The 17,052-nt window shown below is 42.7% G+C and overlaps 1 protein-coding gene across 3 annotated transcripts in view; it reads left to right on the forward strand.

Annotated features, from left to right (window-relative positions):
- The window catches only part of LOC128697714 (inositol-trisphosphate 3-kinase homolog), a 212,858-nt gene that overhangs the window by 157,112 nt on the left and 38,694 nt on the right, over nucleotides 1-17,052 (forward strand). The window lies entirely within an intron of this gene.

The following is a 17,052-nucleotide window of genomic DNA, read 5'->3' on the forward strand; positions in this document are numbered from 1 at the left end:
GTAGTGGGTGGGGAGTGTTAGGAGGGTGTAGTGGGTGGGGAGTGTTAGGAGGGTGTAGTGGGTGGGGAGTTTTAGGAGGGTGTAGTGGGTGGGGAGTGTTAGGAGGGTGTAGTGGGTGGGGATAGGAGGGTGTAGTGGGTGGGGAGTGTTAGGAGGGTGTAGTGGGTGGGGATAGGAGGGTGTAGTGGGTGGGGAGTGTTAGGAGGGTGTAGTGGGTAGGTGGGGAGTGTTAGGAGGGTGTAGTGGGTGGGGATAGGAGGGTGTAGTGGGTGGGGAGTTTTAGGAGGGTGTAGTGGGTGGGTGGGGAGTGTTAGGAGGGTGTAGTGGGTGGGTGGGGGGTGTTAGGAGGGTGTAGTGGGTGGGGAGTGTTAGGAGGGTGTAGTGGGTGGGGATAGGAGGGTGTAGTGGGTGGGGAGTGTTCGGAGGGTGTCGGGGGTGGGTGGGGAGTGTTAGGAGGGTGTAGTGGGTGAGGATAGGAGGGTGTAGTGGGTGGGGAGTGTTAGGAGGGTGTAGTGGGTGGGGAGTGTTAGGAGGGTGTAGTGGGTGGGGAATGTTAGGAGGGTGTAGTGGGTGGGGATAGGAGGGTGTAGTGGGTGGGGAGTGTTAGGAGGGTGTAGTGGGTGGGGATAGGAGGGTGTAGTGGGTGGGGAGTGTTAGGAGGGTGTAGTGGGTGGGGATAGGAGGGTGTAGTGGGTGGGGAGTGTTAGGAGGGTGTAGTGGGTGGGGATAGGAGGGTGTAGTGGGTGGGGAGAGTTAGGAGGGTGTAGTGGGTGGGGATAGGAGGGTGTAGTGGGTGGGGAGTGTTAGGAGGGTGTAGTGGGTGGGTGGGGATAGGAGGGTGTAGTGGGGGGATGGAGGAGTGTTAGGAGGGGTGTAGTGGGTGGGTGGGGGGTGTAGTGTTAGTGAGGGGGTGTAGTGGGTGGGGATAGGAGGGTGTAGTGGGTGGGGAGTGTTAGGAGGGTGTAGTGGGTGGGTGGGGAGTGTTAGGAGGGTGTAGTGGGTGGGGATAGGAGGGTGTAGTGGGTGGGGAGTGTTAAGAGGGTGTAGTGGGTGGGGATAGGAGGGTGTAGTGGGTGGGGAGTGTTAGGAGGGTGTAGTGGGTGGGGAGTGTTAAGACCACATACACAGATACCACACATAAATCTCATGACACCTTCGACTCTCCTGAATTTCATTCTCTTCATTGCATTGCTTCTGAAGAAGCATTTGCAATTGCTGCATGAAAGGCCTTGAGCAACATAATTGTTTGTGTCCCTTGGTGGTTGCTGTGCATAAATATTATTATAAAATTATACAGTAGCCAAAAGTTGATGAGTAAGACACATGTTTAACACTTAAGTATCTTTATTGAGAACACGTGTCGTTGATACAAATATATAGTACTGCACGCGTCTTACTCATCACACATGAATATGTAAAGTCACGTGTGTAGGGTTTTAAGAAAAAGAGAAATGAGATTAAGCCTGTAAAATAAGTGCCTTACTCATCACACATGAATATGTAAAGTCACGTGTGTAGGGTTTTAAGATATAGAGAAATGAGATTAAGCCTGTAAAATAAGTGCCTTACTCATCACACATGAATATGTAAAGTCACGTGTGTAGGGTTTTAAGATAAAGAGAAATGAGATTAAGCCTGTAAAATAAGTGCCTTACTCATCACAAATGAATATGTAAAGAGAGACGTTTGTGGATTGTTAGATAAAGAGAAACGAGAGAAAGGCAGTATGGAGGTTGACGGAGGTGAGGTGGTGTGACAGAGGGGACTGGATAAGTGAGGATCATCTTATGCTTGGATAGGATACATTCTGTGAGGATGTCAGAAATGACGAGGCTTCCAGTATTTTGAGCTATAGTGTTAGTGGTAGCGATGATTGACAGTTGTAAGCAGCGCCTACTAGGCGGGTCTGAGCCGCCTGAGGTGTCCACAGGTGTTGCCATGGATGACACGAGCCTTGATCAAATGCGTTACTTAGCCGTGAAAGAAACTATTATATTTGTATAAGTACAGCTATATGAATTCCGACGGATTGTTGGAATAAGACATATGCACAATCAGGACACTGAAGGAGACGTTTTTCCACTAGTGGTTTTCGCGTCCTCTCCCACAGGAGGAGGACTTGAAAGGACGGGGTTCTGTACTGCATAAGTGAAAAAGTATCATTATAATGGTGGTATACAATACGGACAGCGTCAATAAGTGTTTCCCATGTATTAATGAATGAGAAAGGCTGGATGTTAAGAGTGACTTGCCTAGAAAGGGTCAGTAGACCTACGGCAGTGGTCGTCCAAATATATGTCACCTGATGGCAGTATTTTGTATGGGTAGGATAATTTTTGGCGAAAATTCTGGAGGTACTAAACCTCCTCCAGTTTTGTGTGATAATGTTTGAAACTGAAATTATTGAGGCGTCAAGGCACCGACACTGACGTGTCAGTAAATCTTCTTTTAGATGAGTTGTTCTGTTGCCTGTGCGCTACCATGTTGCGTTGTTCATACCGACATACTCGCCTGTATATCTGTATCATGATATTACTTGTATTTACCGACAAGTAGACGAGTAAGTATGTGATAAATGGTTTTAAAAACCATTTCGCCACACAGTGGCTTCATCAGTCCAGTACAGACGAGAGACATGTGAAACACCTGGGTATCTTTATTTTGAAGATGTTTCGCCATCCAGTGTTTTTTTTTTATATTCTTTACAGAAATTATGAACCGAAGATAGTAAAAAATAATGTAGTCAGTCCCTCAGCCTTGATAAAAGGTGTTCATACTTGTGGTCAGAGGGAGGAGAATAGATCCTTATACACTGAAGTAGGAAGACAGGTGGAGCAATTGAAGGGATTTGTCACAGGTAGGCGGGAGCCACTAGTGCAAGTAGGTCATACCCAAGAGTTGGGCTAGAATATCTGTGTTCCGGCCACACTGATGCATGATCCCGCCTGTTTTCCCTAGGTAGATCTTTTCGCATCCCCTACAAGGGATCCTGTACATATGGGCACTGGTTTCTATGATGCTGGTTGTTGATGGCCATGGAACTGGTTACTATTTTAATACGAGTGCCCTTGAGTGTTGGAGAAATGCAGTTGGCCACACTGCTGACGGGAAGAATTATCAGATAACAGCGATGAGAAAGACAAAATACAAATACTGGCATATTGGGAACGTTTCTGTCCTAGGACCTTGGTTACTCCAAGGTATATTTGGAGTGATCAAGGTCCGAGAACCGAAACGTTTTCAATAAAATATCCTAATGTGTGCATTTAGTGTTTTTTTCCCAACAGCCTGTTGATATCGCATGCCATCGTTATCGTAACAATATGCATGTCCCATAGCTCGGTTGGTAGCACACTCAGCTCACACACTGAGCAACCCTGGTTCGATCCCCTGTATGGGTGGAAACACTGAGCATGTTTCCTTACACCTGCTGTCCCTGTTCACCTAGCAGCAAGTAGGTACCTAGGTGTTAGCCGATTGTTGTGGGTCGCATCCTGGGGACAAAATTAACCTAAGTTACCCAAAATACTCTGTATAACAAGGGACTTTCTGGATAGTAGTATGTCATTGATGTCGGCCATGGTCTGTATAAGTTGTATCATGTACTTGTAGAAATAAAGATTAGTATTATTATACAATACCTCGAGTATAACATCTCAAAGAATACTTTAAGATCTCTGAAGGCTGCACTGAGACTTGCAGCTTCCTTATTCGCTTGTGTTCATCTGTATGTGTCCCCTCATCGCGAGTACGCACGAACGGCCCTAGACTATTTCTAGTTTCATGGGCCTTATCAAGTGTGTGCGCACGCTTGCTTGCGTTGCTCCCGGACTAGTGCAGCCGTCTGGGAAAGCAAACACCTGTTTATTGTTGATAGAGGGAGAATGGTTGGTGATGTTGAGGTCCCATCAAGTGAGTTAACAGGCCACCGCCCCATCCATCCCTCCCTTCTGACGTCATCCATCCCTTAATGACATCAACAGTCTCATAATGACATCAACAGCCCCACCGGCGGCGACTAGGCTGACGAGCGCACCAACATGAACCAAGACACCAACAAAATAATCAGAGGATAATTATGTTTGAGATCCGGAGTGGGTAGCGGCCGCTGGTTAATACCCAGTCCTGAGCCCCTCTCTCTGTTCTTGTTGACAAGGAGGGTAGTGGTGCGAGGTGAGTGGTTTGCCGGTATAGTTCCGGTCCGTGTGGAGAAATTTATCCCCAAAAGGGAGCTAAGCTCCCCTCTCTTTACGTTTCCACACTGGCAATGCAGTTGGGGACCAAGGGAGTCATGGCCCCTCCCTCTTTCCATTAGCGGAGATGAAGAGAGTTCAAATATTGTGTCCCCATCTCGCTAATGGAAAGATAGAGGGGTCATGACCTCCGTCCTACACCTGCGTCTTAGCTGTGAGAAAGAGATGGGGGGTCTTAGCCCCCCTGTTGGAGATTATTTCTCCATAGCCCGGGTCTCGTCCATGAGGTGACCCGGCGAAAAGGAGGGTGGGTGCCTTAATACTGCTGGTGGATGGACAGGCCGGATCAGTATAGGATCACAACTACTGGATTGCTGGTGGATAGATAGGATGTGTCATTATAGGATATCAACTACTGGGTTGAGTGTGTCACACTCAGGCTATTGTTGTGAGGGGTTTAGTGCACAATCTATAACTTGGGTCAAGAACTCAGCATCAATTACCGCAACCTAGGCTAGTATAAACAGTCAGGGAAGAATTCCGTGAACATGCCTTTATTTTACTGTATTCTCAAATAAGCATTACACACACACACACACACACACACAATTGTTTTCAGTACCATTGTGATTGTAAGCTATTTCTGCACCATTCAGCGCTATTCTCAGTTCTCCTCTAACCTTTTTCTCCGTGTTTACAATACTGTCTTCTCCTTCGACTTTGTCTCCATACACTAATAACAGGAGTTTATACACACTTTTTTCCTCTCTTATTGCGATATAATATATTTCAGTGACTTCTTGGAAATTCTGAGTGAGGAATTTTATTAGTTCTAGACTATATTAGATAACGGTAAAATTAAATGTGACATCAAGGCTAACAAAATACTACGAGGCATTGGCAGGACAGAGTTAAACTTTTTGAAAAGAAACCAAAGAACAAGGAAAGAAAACTGAAAATAAAGGAGACTGTGCCATAGAGACGCCAAGAAATATTTCTTCGTTCTCAGGGGAGCTAGGAAGCGTAATAACCTGGATGAAGCGGAGGAAAACTTCATAAGTAGCTTCAGAAATAGGTAAGAAAGGGCCCAGGTGGCTGGAAACAAAAATAATCAGTAGGTAGTGATGGAGAGGAGGAAACACGTTTCAGACTTTTGAGCACGAACACACTACACATTCACATTCTAGAGGTTCACGAAATAGAGACAGACTCCATATATGACTTCAGGAGTAAGTATAACACAAAAGAAGGTTAATAAGCGCAAATCAAGAGCTGGAGCTCAGTACCTACAAATACGGTATAAACCTTTGTAATAAATACCGACAAATTGGTTTAGAAAGACACGTGAGCAAACACTAGGAGTGATCAAGGTTCCAGGACCGAAACGTTTTCTAATAAATGTCCTAGTGTTTGCTCTCTCCCTCTCGTTTGTCTTGTCTCTCTCTCCCTCCCTCCGTAGTGATCGCTGGTGCAACAGTTCACCTGACCCACTGTCAAGATGGTGCCAGTATTAACCTTGTTGTTACGCCCTTATTAACAGACATCCGTGTCTACCCACGTGTCTTTACAGGGGTTGAGTTTCTGCTAGCGACCAACATTATTGACTCCTGGCCGTTGTTGCTAAGTCATCAGTCAGGGACAGTCACTAGTCTTGGCATGGCATGATGTTTGTTGTGGTGCCTTTCACATTATGGCGGCGGCAGCGCTGCAAAACGATAGTGTCTAAGTTCACTCGTCCTCTCAAGATGCCTTGATATTAGTGAAAGGGGGCTCTTGATATAAGAAATGGAACCTATTATCCCTTTCCTTGAAGGAACCTGACTGCAGGTCCAAACTATTGTTAATGCTGCACAAAGTTCTGGCTGCAGTGCTGCTACTTGGGAATTTGTTTCATTCCTCCACAACAGCATCAAGCCGGGACGCGAAGGTAGAAAAACTCTCGAAACATGTCATAGGTATATACCCTGTCATTTTTCTAGCCTTCGGGACATTTGCCTCAATGTGTTTTTTGAATGAGAGGTCATTCGACATTATTATATTCAAGTTTCTTACATGTTCCTTTCGTTCTGTGAGATAGTCCTCTTGAGTTCAGAATCCAGTGCTCCATTTTATGAACAGTTGGGATATATCACGGTTGAATATCATGTTATTTTTTTTATTGCTCTCTGGAAGACTTGTTGATATCTGCTTCCAGTTTTTCGTGTTTTCTACCGAAGCTACTTTTTCATGCTTATTTTGGTAGTGTTCGAAAAAGATGATACGAAGCTGTGGATACTGTTGAGGATGATACGAAGCTGTGGATACTGTTGAGGATGATACGAAGCTATGGATAGTGTTGAGGATGATACGAAGCTGTGGATACTGTTGAAGATGATACGAAGCTGTGGATAGTGTTGAGGATGATACGAAGCTGTGGATAGTGTTTAGGATGATAGGAAGTTGTGGATAGTGTTTAGGATAGGAAGCTGTGGATGGTGTTTTTTATCTGCTATGAGACAGAAATAGTAAACGCACCGCAGCCAGGTAAAACTGAACGTTTTACCTGGATAGGGCTAGAAGTTGTTTTATTTTCAACGACTCTTGTGTTTTAGTTGTTGGAAAATTGAATATCCATTTTCGTACTCTGTCGTTATACCGGAGACTGCAGTTTATGGACTCTCTCCAGCGTTGTATTGTCAAATGTCTTTCCTAAGTCCGTGTATACCACAACTGCGTTTTGGTTTTCTTCCAAGGTTTCGTAATTTTATCAGAATGGTTTAGTAGTTGTGATAAACATGGCCTTGTCGCTCTAAATTCATGTTGGCTGGGGATGTGTAGGTCACTTTTTTTTCCATAAAATTTGTGTCGACGATAGTAGTCCAAGACTATTAGCATATAACCTACTGCCACTAGGTATCAGAAATGTTGCAGCAACACGTGTAGAAATCTAAAAGCGGAAACTGGATCACTATCTCCGCCAAGTGCTAGATCAAGTAGGCTGTGATAGATATGTTGACTAGGCAAGCAGCAGATAATCCTGATCCCAGGTCGAACTGCGGCAGAAAAATTCACGAAATCGGTCAGAGGAGAGCACCAAGCAGTTACTGTTTAGAGGATACCACCCATCACCGGGTCATGTTAAGTGGCAGTGACGAAGACGGACGAGTGGAGGGGGTGAAGAATGCGCTTGTGAGACCCCGGAAGTCGAGAAACAACAGTGTTTCACTTCAGGATTCAAACGGCTCCAGCCGCCGAAACCCTTAACTTGACAACAATAATAACTTGTAACGATGCATGAAATAACACGCCATATCAAGAAGGGCATTAAACATAAGAAAGAAGGAACATAAGAAAGAAGGAACACTGCAACAGGCCTACTGACCCATGCGGAGCAGGTCCATGTCCCCCCCCCGGATAAGCCCAAAGATCCCCCCCCCGGATAAGCCCAAAGATCCTCCTCCCTGGATAAGCCCAATGACCCACCCAGTCTGGTCACCTTCACTCAAGGATGGAGCACGGCACCAGACCCAGCAGCACAAGCTAGTCAGGTCCAACTCACACCCACCCACACTCACTCATGTATTTATCTAGCCTGTTTTTAAAACCACAACGTTTTAGCCTCAATAACTTTACTCGGGAGTTTGTTCCGCTCATCCACAACTCTATTACCAAACCAGTGCTTTCCTATATCCTTCCTGAATCTGAATTTTTCCAACTTGAAACCATTGCTGCGAGTCCTGTCGTGGCTGGAAATTTTCAGCACACTATTTACATCCCCTTTATTTATTCCTGTTTTCCATTTATACACCTCGATCATATCTCCCCTAATTCTACGCCTTTCGAGTGAGTGCAGATTCAGGGCCCTCAGTCTATCCTCATAGGGAAGATTTCTGATACATGGGATCATCTTTGTCATCCTCCTCTGTACGTTTTCCAGAGCATTTATATCCATTCTGTAATACGGTGACCAGAACTGAGCAGCATAGTCTAAATGATGCTTAACCAAGGATATATAGAGTTGAAGAACAACCTGAGGACTTCTATTATTTATACTTCTAGATATGAAGCCAAGAATTCTGTTAGCTTTATTGCGAACACTAATGCACTGTTGTCTTGGTTTTAGATTACTGCTAACCAGAACTCCTAAATCCTTTTCGCAATCAGTAGTATTAAGATCTACATTATTTAGTTTATATGTGGCATGGTTATTTACCTGTCCAACATTTAGAACTTTGCATTTGTCAATATTAAACTGCATCTGCCACTTCTCCGACCATTGCATCAGTCTATTCAAATCATCCTGGAGTGCTCTAGTGTCCTCATTAGAATGAATTGGACGGCCTATTTTGGTGTCATCAGCAAATTTGCTTATGTCACTATTTATTCCTTCATCTATGTCGTTTATGTAAATTGTGAACAACAACGGACCCAACACTGACCCCTGAGGAACACAGCTTGTGACCTGACTCCATTCTGATTTCTCCCCAGTTATGCAAGCTCTCTGCTGCCTATTTGTCAGCCATGCCTCTACCCAGGAAAAAAATTCTCCTCCTATTCAGTGTGTATTAAGTTTTCTCAATAGTCTCTGGTGTGGAACTCTATCGAAAGCCTTACTGAAGTCCATATACACAATATCATATTCATTACCATGATCTACCTCCTCAAACACCTTAGTGAAAAAAGTTAGTAAATTCGTAAGACAGGAACGCCCCTTTGTAAAACCGTGTTGAAATGCATCAATCTGTGCCTATCAAGATGGCTACGAATTGCTTCGGCAATTATTGATTCCATAAATTTTCCCACTATGGAGGTAAGGCTTATTGGTCTATATTTCGAAGCCAAGGACCTGTCACCTGCCATGTAAATAAGTATTACATTTGTCATTTTCCACTTATCAGGCACTATGCCAGTTTGTAGTGATATGTTAAAAAAATTAGCCAAAGGTATGCTAAGTTCCTCTTTACATTCCTTTAACACCCTTGCAAACAGTTCATCAGGGCCTGGGGATTTGTTAGGTTTTAGTTTCTCTATTTGTCTGAGGACCATGTCACTAGTTACCGCAATCGTGCATAGTTTATTATCATCCTGTTCTACATAATCGCTAGTATTTCCCTGGGTGAAAACTGAGAGGAAGTAGGTATTGAGAATTTCACACATATCCTTATCACTGTCAGTGATCTGACCAGAGTTACTCTTAAGTGGGCCAATCTTGTCCCTAATCTTACTTCTGTATACCTGAAAGAACCCTTTTGGGTTAGTCTTTGAATCCCTTGAGACCTTATCCTCATAATCCCTTTTTGCCTTTCTTATTCCTTTCTTTATTTCTCTCTTTAATTGAATATATTGATTTCTTAACTGCCCATCCCCTCTTTTGATACGCCTATATATGCCTCTCTTTTGACCAATGAGATGTTTTAATCTATTGTTCATCCATTTGGGATCATTTTTGTTAGATCTTATTTCCCTACTCGGAACAAAAGTTGTCTGGGCAGCTAGAACTATGCTCTGAAAAACGTCATATTGGCAACCAAGATCACCTACCTGACCCATAGTCAGGACATCCCAATTTAGCCCACCCAGGTAATTTTTCAGTCCTATGAAGTCGGCCAAGCGAAAATCTGGGACAGAGATTTGATTGCAGTTTCTAGGTAATTCCATGATTGAAACTAAGTGATTTGTGATCACTTTCCCCAAGCTCATCATTAACCTCAAGATTATTAATTAGTGAATCTTTGTTGGCAAGAACCAAGTCAAGCAGATTGTTTCCTCTAGTTGGTTCTGTCACAACCTGTTCTAAAAAGCAATACTGAACCGTATCAAGAAAGTCACTAGACTCAAGATTTCCTATCATGTTGTTCCAATCAATTTGTCTAAAGTTAAAATCACCCATTATCACAACATTTTCATATCTAGATGCCTTATGAATTTCGTCCCATAACAGCTTACTGCACTCCCTATCAAGGTTTGGGGGCCTATAAATCACACCCAAAATTTAAATTTTCTCTGACATACATCGCCACTCCACCACCCTTCCTGTTGACCCTATTAGTGTGGAATAGTTTATAACCCTGTATGTTGCATTCAGAAGGCATTTCTCTATCTTTCAGGTTGAACCAGGTCTCTGTTATACCAATAATATCTATATTACCTACACTTGCAAGTAATCTTAGCTCATCTATCTTATTTCTTAGACTTCTACTATTTGTATAGTAAATCTTAAGGGAGCTAGTCACTCGTTGCCCTCTACTATCTCTCTTTGTTGATCATTTGATTTGCCATTACTAGCAACTTTATTTTGAATATTGTCTTTTAAACATAGCCCTGAGGTATCCCAGTAATTGCCGTTTTTAACCCTAATGCTGCAGCCTGATTGCTTCCTACAAACACCCATACCTCTATAATCTGTCAGTTTAAATTCCTAGACTAGTCATCAATTACCCTCTCAATCGAATTGGCTAATGCAACCACTCCATCCCCAGAGAGATGAACCCCATCCCTTGCATACATATCACGTTTGCCAAAGAATAGGTCCCAGTTATCAATGAATGGGATTGCAAGTTCCTTGCAGTACCTGTCTAGCCAGCAATTTATACCAATTGCCCTAGACATCCATTCAGTGCCCACTCCCTTTCTAGGCAAGATGCTACATATGACTGGGATCCCTCCCTTAGACCTAACTACTTCTATGGCTGACCTGTACTTATCCAGCAGCTCCTCTCTCCTACCCTTCATAATGTCATTACCCCCAGCACTAAGATAATGGGCTTGTTCCCATTACCTGCCATAATATTATCCAACCTGCTGACTATGTCACCAACACCAGCTCCAGGAAGGCACACTCTCTGTCTGACCTTTCTGTCTCTGTTACAAAATGCACGGTCCATATATCTTACCTAAGAATCTCCTATTAAAATATTCTTATCTTGATTAGCAGGGGAATCAGTGGTACCTTCAACCTCACTAACCACTGAAGTACACTCGTCTTGGAGAACAGAGAATCTATTTCCTACCTTCACATCTTCTCTATTAACTCTTCTCATCTTCCTGAACTGTGAACCACTTGCCACTGAAAGTGGTTGCCACTATCACTGCTGGTGACCATTTCCTTCTTACCAGCTAAATCCTTCTCACACTCACTCCCAAGCTCATATCTGCGAAGCTTCGGCCTCCTATTTTCCTCCTGAAGAAGTAGAATCTCCTTCTTCAACACTTGAACCTGAGATTCTAAAACACTACAACAAGCCATGGTGCTTGGTAACAGCCCACGCTAACTCCCAAGAGCTTAGGCAGGTATGACCGCACGTGACCACTGACCTCAGCATTAATATATACAGTTGTTGTTCAAAATCTGTGCCTTTGTAACATGAACTTAGATCTTCAAGATGAAGTAAATTTTGAGCTGATATTTTTGTATAGCATTCAACTTTTGCACACGTTCTGTAAATATATATATAAAGTTATTTCATAGAAAATTTTGTTTCATTTTATATTAAATGATGACTTTAATCTAAATTTGAAATTAGTACCAGTAATTTTTGAGTTTCAAACAAGTCATAAATTGCTCTAGATTTTAATTGTAAATACATTTGAAAATTGTTTATTATAGGGTGTAGACACCTAATTACTCTTGACAATATATTTTCCTCATGTAATGACCTGTAATTAAGTTAAACCTGTTTTGTTGAAATTCACCTGAGTCACAATACACTCTTTGCTGTTTCTTTGTGTTGTTTAAAGATGCTATATGTACTAAGGCTAAGTTTGTGTGTTGGTATTTGTTTAGCATGGAGAGACAGCGCTGCACATTGCAGTCTGGCATGATTTCCCACGAATTGTTCATCACCTGTATGTATAACGCTAAATACGTGTGGAACATTCAGCGCATGTATACTCCGACATGCTAATTACTTCAGCATACTCTACGTCATGCTTAACCTTTGCTCAGGCAGAAAGACTTTGTTTCTGCTGTACGTTAAAAAGGCTGGGATATGTCACTAACTTGTTTACTAGTTATGTAATTCCTAGAGGATGTCTACTGGCATTCCTTAGAGGATGTCTACTGGCATTCCTTAGAGGATGTCTACTGGCATTCCTTAGAGGATATCCACCCGCTCCATCGTTTGTTTGTAATCGTGTTATTACGATTTCTTGAACCACTGGATGTCTGCTGCAGTGCCTTCCACTTACACTATATCTTCTATTATTCCTTGGAGGATATCTGCGAGCACTGTTTTCTTCCGATATTCTGCGAGTTAGTTCATTAATTGAACTTGTACCAAGCTGTGTTGATAACGACTCTGAGGCGCATGACTGACGAACCTGAAATATATACTGCTTATATAGGATGGGGTCCAGCTCTGGTGTAAGTTGTGGGACCCATAGCCTCGGAGAAGTGGATAAAAAGGCTTCAAGGAAGAATATTTGGATTTCTTCCTGAAGCCGTTTGAATATTCCACTTCCCCTACCACCCCATCTTTTGATATACATATTTTTTTTACTAAGAGGAATATTTTATTACATAATATGGTACAGAAATTTAAGAGATACATTGTTGATATAAAGGTGGCATATACGGTACATGTTGTTACGTGTGTATCACCGATTATAAGGCGAAAATCTCATCCAGCTGCTCAGAGCTGGGGCATGTGCCCAAAATACAGCAGGCATTACCCCTTTGAACAGCCGCACTGAGCCGCTGGAACAGGAAACTAGCTGCCCTGGGATCCCTAGTTACCCTGATGAGTCTTTTTCCCAGCTCCTTAAGGAATTTAGATGCACTCTTTCCCCATGAGCCAAGGGTCTCTGAGCCTATGGGAACAAACATATAATGATGGGCAAGTTCTCCATATTTTCTAGATTTTTGGGACTCCCTGAGGCTGGCAGCTGCCCCTCCTTCTTCCCTGGTGTATTGGAGATAGGTATCAGCCAAGGTAGATGCACATGTATAGTCCCACACCACCTGCTTCCCATCTGTCCAGGCTTGAAGGGTGATACCATCTGGACGCTTCTGGCTGCCATCAGATCTGCATAGTTGGGGTGGCTCCCTTACTGCTGGGCATCCAGCTGTTGTGAGGCTCCTCTTGATAATGTTATTAACCTCCTCATGTCTTGCAATCTTTCCCTCGGATTTACGGCACACAAGACCATGGTACCCGAATCGGTCTCCTGCTTCACTGCCACAAATACACCTGTGTTCGGCGAGAATAGGGGCGGCAAGTCGAAGGGCAACACCGATGCGGATGGTTTGTGGGTCGAGACATGTGCCAAGGCTGGAGTTGGGAGTAATAGTTTACAACTTACAGTTCAGAGAAACTTTTGACGATGTGTAAGAACATAGGAATGGAGGAACACTACAGAAGGCCTACTGGCCCATACAAGGCAAGTTCTTAACAAAACCACAGCTACCCAAGAATTTACTCTCATACCAACGGCACCATCACACCCAGTCCCTCCCACTCATATATTTGTCTAGTCTCTTTTTAAAACGTTTAAAATTCTGTCCGTCCTAGACTACTGTCAAGTGTCGCTTTCTTTGTCCTCTTTAATTCGTGACTTGATAATAGTCCAAGACCAGCCGAAATGTTCAAGTTCTCAGAATTTTGAATTAAATTTAAATAAATGAACGTGCTTTTAACGGAAACTTTTGCAAGTATACTTCGAACTGGAAAACCTTAGAACTTTACTAATCTATGGTGACAAAAAATGGTTTGCTTCCAAAAGATTATCGTATTCACGATGAAGCACTAAACCCGTAGAGGGTCATATAGGGCATTGGTAATGTGAAGTAATCCGGTTAGATCCCAGGAAAGAGGAAGGCAGATCCATTTCCTTGATATTAACTGCGCATCACCAGCATGAAGAATACCTGCGGAATACACAACGTGATTTGTTTACAAACATTAGGCTCGCTCAGCCTTGCCGTCCATGCCTTGAAGCTAACTTAAGTATGTACTTGTTAATGTCGTATTAAGACTCCGACCTTTAAAGTACTGTTACCTTATGGTCACACACGACCAGTGCTTTACTGACGGCCCGGAAAGGTGTGTGCAACAGTACTATGGCCATTAGTACCACACGACTTTCCTGCCATCTTATCAGGTGCTTTTCTCTAAACTGCGTATCGTCGTACCAACATATTTGTTTAAATAAAATTGGACAAAATCGCATTTTGTGGTTACCATATTTTATATAAATTACGTGATGCAAGCACCCGTAATGTGCAACTATCTTGTTCTGTAATACCAGTTATATAGTGTATCTTTGCCTTTACCTTCTATAAGTTTCGAGTCTCACTACTGTCGAAGCCCGGCCATGGGCCAGGCTCATCTGGTGCTTGCCTGGTTAACCAGACTGTTGCTGCTGGAGGCCTGCTGCCCCACATATCCACCACAGCCTGGTTAATCTGGTACCAGCCGTGTTTCTGATATCTTCTGGTAAGATGTTAAATAGTCTGGGGCCACGAATGTTGATACAGTGTTCCTTATTGTGGCCACCGCACCCCTATTTCACACTGGGTTTATTTTGCACTTCCTCCCATATCTCTCACTCCAGTATGTTGTTATGGCAGTGTGCAGATTTGGGACCAAGCCCTCGAGTACTTTCCAGGTATATACAGTGTATTATCATGTATCTCTCTCTCCTCCACTCCAGTGAGTACATGTTCAAGGCTTTAAGGCGTTCCCAGTAATTTAAGTGCTTTACTGGCTCACTGTGTACCGTAAACGATCTCTGTATTTGTTCCATCTCTGATATTTCTCCTGCTTTGAACGGGGTCGTCAACACTGAGCAATATTGTAAATGAGGTAGTGGACACAAAAGTCATATTCACTTTATATTATATATAATAAGGGAGAGGTACAAACAAAGGAATAGTGTCAGGGGGCTATAGTATACATAATACACTTCAAAAGTGTGATTAAATGATTGCCTCTCCTTCCCAGGTGCTGTAAGATTAGTTGGTAATATAGTAAAGATTATATTCGTGAGGAAGCGGTAATCCCGTAAGGGCCATACAACATATGGGAAATGGGAGAATGGTAGGTAATCAACTTAAATCTGAGGAAGGGGATAGTAGCTGCAATTCTTGGATCAAGAGTCCTTGAAGGGATAAAGTACCAGAACGGTTTGGTGTAATGTCAGCTGACCTTTCTTTAAAAGAACACAATAAGGCAAATGTCTCGACAGCCAGGAAAGTGACGGGGCGTTTAATGATTCAGATTTTGCCGCCGAAGCGGCTAATTTATTGTGCACCCCATATCCATCCTGTGGAGGTTATCGCAAAATCATTTGCATACACAAAAGGCCTTGGAACTAGGCCCCAAAAGGATTAACACGAGTACGTCTGAATTTATTTCTGCAATTGACTTATCTGTTGCAAGTAAATTTGCTTAATATGTCTGTTAACTTTTCGGTAATAAGATATCTTGGCATATCACATAGGTCATTATTGTTTATGTCTGTATTCCTCAATACGTGAACAATAAAGCACATAGTCCTCAAAATAGTGACCATAGGGCTGGCCACATACTTTGCATTTGGTTTGATCATCATCTGAGTTTGCCAAAATGCGAAAAATACTTGTAACCAAGCCTAAGCCTGGCTACTACATCAGTAAGTCAAGTTGTTCCACAAACATTTATCTACACTCATGTTTCCATAATGGGTGATAGACCTCAGGCTGCTAACTTCATTCCTATAATATTGTTTCATTATTTACTTCTAATATTATACCTAATGCTAGACACAGACACCAAAGTTGTATTCCACATTTTCTTTCTGGGTACTTTTCTTTTGGCTAACTTATTAACTTTATCATGGAGGAGTGATCCAATAAGTGATGGAATCCATAACAGTTGTAGATTAATTCTTTCAAAATAGGGAAAATAGTACCAGTGGTAGCACTGTTTATGGTTTCACAATTCAACTCGCTTGTGATCTTTCGTTTATGATATTGTTCAGTGTTGACGGCTCCATTCAGAGCAGGAGATATCAGAGGTGGAGCAGATATAGATATTTTACGGCCTGCATAGAGCCGTAAATGACACACACACACACACACACACACACACACACACACACACACACACACACACACACACACACACACACACACACACACACACACACACACACACACACACACACACACACACACACGGCCAGGAGCTGAGTCTCGACCCCTGCAACCACAATTGAGTACACTATATATAACCATATATTGAGTACACTATATATATATATATATATATATATATATATATATATATATATATATATATATATATATATATATATATATATATATATGCCGAATAGGTAAAACTGGTCAGTTAACAAGAACTCGTTTAAAATTAAGTCCTTTCTAAAAATACTTAATGTCTTACCAGAAGATATCAGAATCACTGCTGTGATGGCTGTGGGGACCAGTGGACCGCCAGTAGTAACAGCAACAGCCTGAGTGATAAGCCTGGTCCAGGGCCGGGCTATTTTGGCAGGCTAAGTGAGAAAGTGATAGTCTATTTTGAGGGACTTGTACAAAACATATTATTAGCATGGTGACCAGCGCCTCACTGAATGAAAATTCGGATGTCGTCACTCCTGCTGTTGCGGTTTGTTTCACACTGTCCACCTCCACCAATGTGACGTGCTGATGTGCCTTTGTCTACGGTCGTGACTGATATTCACAGTATATTCATGGGAGAAGCGTTAAACCCGTAGAGGTCATACAACGCTTGGAGAATGAAGGTAATGAGGTTTGATAAAAGGAGAGAGTAGTTACAGTTCCTTGGATTTCATTAAGAGCCATTCAACAGCATCAATGATTATGATTTAATCCATTACTTACAGCATCTCCCAAAATAAAAAGGCATCATTATTCGTC

The sequence above is a fragment of the Cherax quadricarinatus genome, chromosome 68, assembly GCF_038502225.1.
Source record: "Cherax quadricarinatus isolate ZL_2023a chromosome 68, ASM3850222v1, whole genome shotgun sequence".
NCBI classification, from domain to species: Eukaryota; Metazoa; Arthropoda; class Malacostraca; order Decapoda; family Parastacidae; genus Cherax; species Cherax quadricarinatus.